This window comes from Spermophilus citellus (genome assembly GCF_964194105.1).
Source record: "Spermophilus citellus genome assembly, chromosome: 3".
Classification (NCBI taxonomy): domain Eukaryota; kingdom Metazoa; phylum Chordata; class Mammalia; order Rodentia; family Sciuridae; genus Spermophilus; species Spermophilus citellus.
The window spans coordinates 74,018,343-74,022,962 of record NC_138184.1 but is presented as its reverse complement, the minus strand read 5'-3'; the positions used below and the strand labels follow the sequence as shown (position 1 = coordinate 74,022,962).

Below are 4,620 nucleotides of genomic sequence, written 5' to 3'. Positions count from 1 at the left end.
GCTTGCTTATGTCCCTTAGAGCATGTAAGGCAGTCAAGGGTCAGAGGGGAGTACAAGCAAGCCTGGATCTAGGTATAATGAAAGGGAATAAAGTTATAGGCTGCATCAGAGCCATAGACAGGAAGCCAGATGATGGTCAAAAGTGAGAAATGACTCAGATGAAAGGATTGTACAAGAGGGAAGAACAGGTCTGGTAACTGATAAGGAAAGGATAGCATTATTTTGTTGAGTACCCATGACAGTCAAACCCATTTTAAGCACTTTAAATTAATTAATTAGTGCTATCATTATTTCTTTTACATAAAACATTAGAAGTAGTGGCCTTGATTTTAAGTGACCCTCTAAGGCCAACCAGAGCCAAGTTCAGGATTTCATCCTCCATTGAGCTGGTGGGGCAGGAATGACAGAATGATGGATAAGCCCAACCTTACTCCCTGCTTTCTGGATTTCTTGTCAAGGCATGTAACCTCAGATCATGAAGGATGAAAGCAAAAAAAAAAAAAAAAAAACAATGGGGGGGCAGATGATAAGCAAAACATAGAGTTCTTTGGCATCAATTTTTACAGCTGACCTGTAAAAATGTGGAGTTGGAAATCCCTGTCAGGGGCAAACTCCAGATGCAAGAAGAACTTGGTACATTTGAGGAAGTGGGAGCCAAAGGGACAACTATTTTATCAAAGCTGGGGGTGGAGGGGCAGACTCACTGGCCACAGGGGAAAGGGCTACTATTGACATGTATCCACATCTCTTGGGGGACCCCTTTTTAGCATTAGTAAATGGACATTCTCAGCCAAGTTTAGAGTCACAGGAAAATCGTTTGCCTGGCCCCTTCCTAAGATGAGGCATGTTCATACATTGTATAGACACCCTATGTACAAGGTTCCTCTCTCTGGGACACATTCTGACCTACCACCTGGGAGTTCAGGGTACCATGCTGTGGGCCAGGGCTGCAAGAACCCTCCCATTCCACCTTTATCCTACACACCCAGTGTGGCCTCCATGAGACCATGATCCTTGTGCCTCCAGTTCTCTCCATGAGTCCAGGAGCTCAGGATCCCCAGGACCATAATACAGAAAGAGTTAAGAAGGACCTTGATGGCCCCACCAAGTATGGTTTGATGGAAACATGGAGGCAGGAGTTTGAGTGTTCCCTAGAGTAGAGGATCAACCAGCCATGGCCTGAGTGCTACATCCAGCAGAGCCCCAATTATTTCTATAAATTTAAGTTTAATAGGAACATAGCCATACCCATTTGTTCACCTGTGGTCTGTAAAGGCTTTCTTACTGTAGGGGAAAACCTAAATATTTCAACAGACAGTAGTCTCACCCACCTTTGGCACCAGCGATGGAATTTGGGTTTCCTCTGCATGATGCAGACTGGCTGCAAATTAAACCTAAGAAAAGAAAACACCTGAAGAAACCACACTACACAGGAAGTAATTTTGAAAAGCAAGGGCTAGACAGTTATACAACCTTAGGTGTCCAGCTTCCACACTGGGAAGGGAGTGGGAAGACTGAGCCCCCCACCCATCCACCCCGTTCCATTTATTTATACAAGGGAACTTCAAAGGTTTTCTACAGAATGTTCATCGCCAAATAAGGCAGGAGGTGAGCTGTCCAAACCCAATGGGTTACGCCCAATATTCCAGAGCGACAAGAACTGTCCCATTGGTAGGGGGAAGGCAGATATCTCACGCCTTGGGTGGTCTACACATGGGAATGCTGGGATGGTTCCCTAGGGGAGATTTAAGTCCCCCATGGCTCAGTACCCAGTAAATGACCACTCAAGTAGCTTTACAGGTGGCACACCACACAGTAGGACCCACAATGCCAAAAGTTAGTATCTAGCTGTTTACAGAAAATGTTTGCTAGCTCCTGCCACTCCCCTGTGCAGAAGAATAAGTGTGTTTCTCTCAACTAAGTGTCCAATTTTTCCACTGTGGGGACATTTAACAATGTCTGGAGACATTTTGGGTTGTTACAAATGTGTGGGGAAACATCAGGTGTGTACTGGCATCTGGCAGCTTTACATTTTACAATACACAGGACAGCCCCTCAGCAAAAATTTGTCCAACCCAAAATGTTAGCAGTACCAACGTAGATCTGGTACTCCCAGCATGGTGGTCAGCTTCCTGTCACTACAAGCAACAACTGTGTTCAGACCTGTGGTTTGTAAATTGACAACCAAGGCTCCCAAGATGTCCTTGTCCTGATGGCTGTGGCGGCAGCCCTGCCATCTCCCTCCCACCATGCTGCAGGCGGCAGGGGCTGGAGGGCCCACGGCCTGCTGCAAATTCTACTGACTGGGCTCCTTCTTGGCCATAGGTATTACCAGACAGAGGTATTGTGCAAAAACAACAGTGGTTCCTTTGGAATGAGTAAAAGTTTTATTACAAGCTCACGATCATGATTACATGCATTTAGGGTACTGATATTTTTCCAAGCCAAAATCTTCGAATCAATGGAAGAGTATTTTCTACATTGTGTGTTGCTCTCCAAAGAGAAGGACACCTGGAATTGTATAAAGGAAATGGTGCAATGATGATTCAAATCTTTCCCTATGGTCGTGTTCACAGATTAATGGATGGATCCATCACAGATATGACAGCAGTTATCTGTACTTACCCTCTTGACATGGTTAGAATACATTGAGCATTCTAGATGAAAGAGCAACACACCTACACAGGAATCATTCATGCATTCAAAACAATTTATGCAAAGGTGGTTTCCTTGGATTTTTACAAAGGCTGTTGCCCACTATATTAGGAATGGCTTCTTTTTTATGCATTACAATTCTTATTACACATATAGAGTACAATTTTCATATCTTTGTATATAGAGTATGTTCCCACCAATTCATGCCTTTATACATGAACTTTTGTATTTTTTTGCACTACAATTCTTATTATACATATATACCACATTTTTTCATATCTCTGTTTATATATAAAGTATGCTGTCGCCCAATTCGAGTCTTCATACTTGTACTTTGGATGATGATGTCTATCACATTCCACCATCCCTGCTAACCCCTTGCCCACTTCCTTTTCCTCCTATCCCTCTGCCCTATCTAGAGTTCATCTAATCCTCCCATGCTCCCCCTCCCTACCCCACTGTGAATCAGCCTCCTTATATCAGAGGAAACATTTGGCATTTGGTTTTTTGGGATTGGCTAACTTCACTTAGCATTATCTTCTCCAACGCCATCCATTTACCTGCAAATGCCATGATTTTATTCTTTTTTATTGCTGAGTAAAAGTCCATTGTGTATATGTGCCACATTTTTTTATCCATTCATCCACTGAAGGGCATCTAGGTTGGCTCCACAGTTTAGCTATTGTGAATTGTGCTGCTATAAACATTGACGTGGCTGTTGCATGTGTTTCATTTTTTACTTTTGATTATCTTAAACAGTGTTGGGCTTTCCCCTTCTTAGCAGACCTTCATCAGACAATCCTAAAGTCTTGGTGCTGAAAACACATTAACTTACATTGTGCTGGTGTTGCTCTTGCAACAACATAAGCAATATCATACCCATTTGATGTAACTCATCAGAGAATAATAACTAGGAACTATTCCACCAGAATTTGAAAAGCACCTTACCATTCGGGAGACTATGAACTATGTCTATAGACACCACAGAATTGGAAAAGGATTATATTGTGGTTTATCCCTTAATTTCATTCTGTATATTCCCTCTCAAGCAGTGGCTTTTACAACATATGAACTTACGAAGCTGTTTTTTAACCTCAACTAAAAAAAATTGTGGTTTGTGGTTTCTTTTCTTTAATAAACTCTCAGAAAAATAAAAACAGAGTGCTACTTTAATACTTGAAAGAGGAAATTTACCTGTCACAGGAACCACTGACATTAGTACATGATTTTTTTTGATTCACAAATCAAAAGTACTTTCTGATGCCAAATATTACGCCTTTTGAACATTGAAAAAATATGCCTAAAATGATGATGACTAATTATAATCAGATTGTTGGAGACCATTTTAAAATGTTATTTGGAAGCAGAACTATCTTAAAATGGAGTTTAAGAGATTGCCATTAGATTTATCATACTGTTCCAAACTTCCTCCTCCTCTTCCTCCTCTTTCTCCTCCTCCTTCTTCTTTTTGCAGTGCTGGGGCAAAATCCAGCACCTGACAGATGCTAGACAAGAGCTCCATCCCTGAGCCAAATTTCAACACTCCTGTTTAAAGCTTTTGATTGTAATCATAATTTGGGGGGTGGTGCTGAGGATTGAACCTAGGGCCTTGCACACGCTGAGCCTGCACTTGACAGCTAAATGATACTCCAAGCCTATAGTCATGATTTTGTAAAGACTCTTAATGTTTTGTTTATATTGTTAAAATAAACGGGTTGAGAACTGAATTTTAAGTTCTACAAAGTATACCCAGCTTTGAAGTATAATTATTTCTCTTCTCATAATTCTTCATTGGAAAAAAAGAATTTTTTTCTTCATTTATTAGTTAAATAAATGTATTTAAAAACAGAGATTTGCTGGGCATGATGGCACACACCTGTAATACCAGCAGCTTGTGAGGCTGAGGTGGGAGGATCATAAGTTCAAAGCTAGCACCAGCAATTTAGTGAGGCCCTAAGAAACTTA

General features: G+C 41.3%; 1 pseudogene across 1 annotated transcript; it reads left to right on the top strand.

Annotated features, from left to right (window-relative positions):
- The first annotated feature begins 2,117 nt into the window (after window positions 1–2,117).
- Window positions 2,118–4,183, top strand: LOC308643357 (solute carrier family 25 member 16-like; annotated as a pseudogene). Its single transcript has 4 exons — window positions 2,118–2,168; window positions 2,229–2,425; window positions 2,469–2,840; window positions 4,130–4,183. The product of its transcript is annotated as a solute carrier family 25 member 16-like (transcript).
- Window positions 4,184–4,620: the final 437 nt, after the last annotated feature.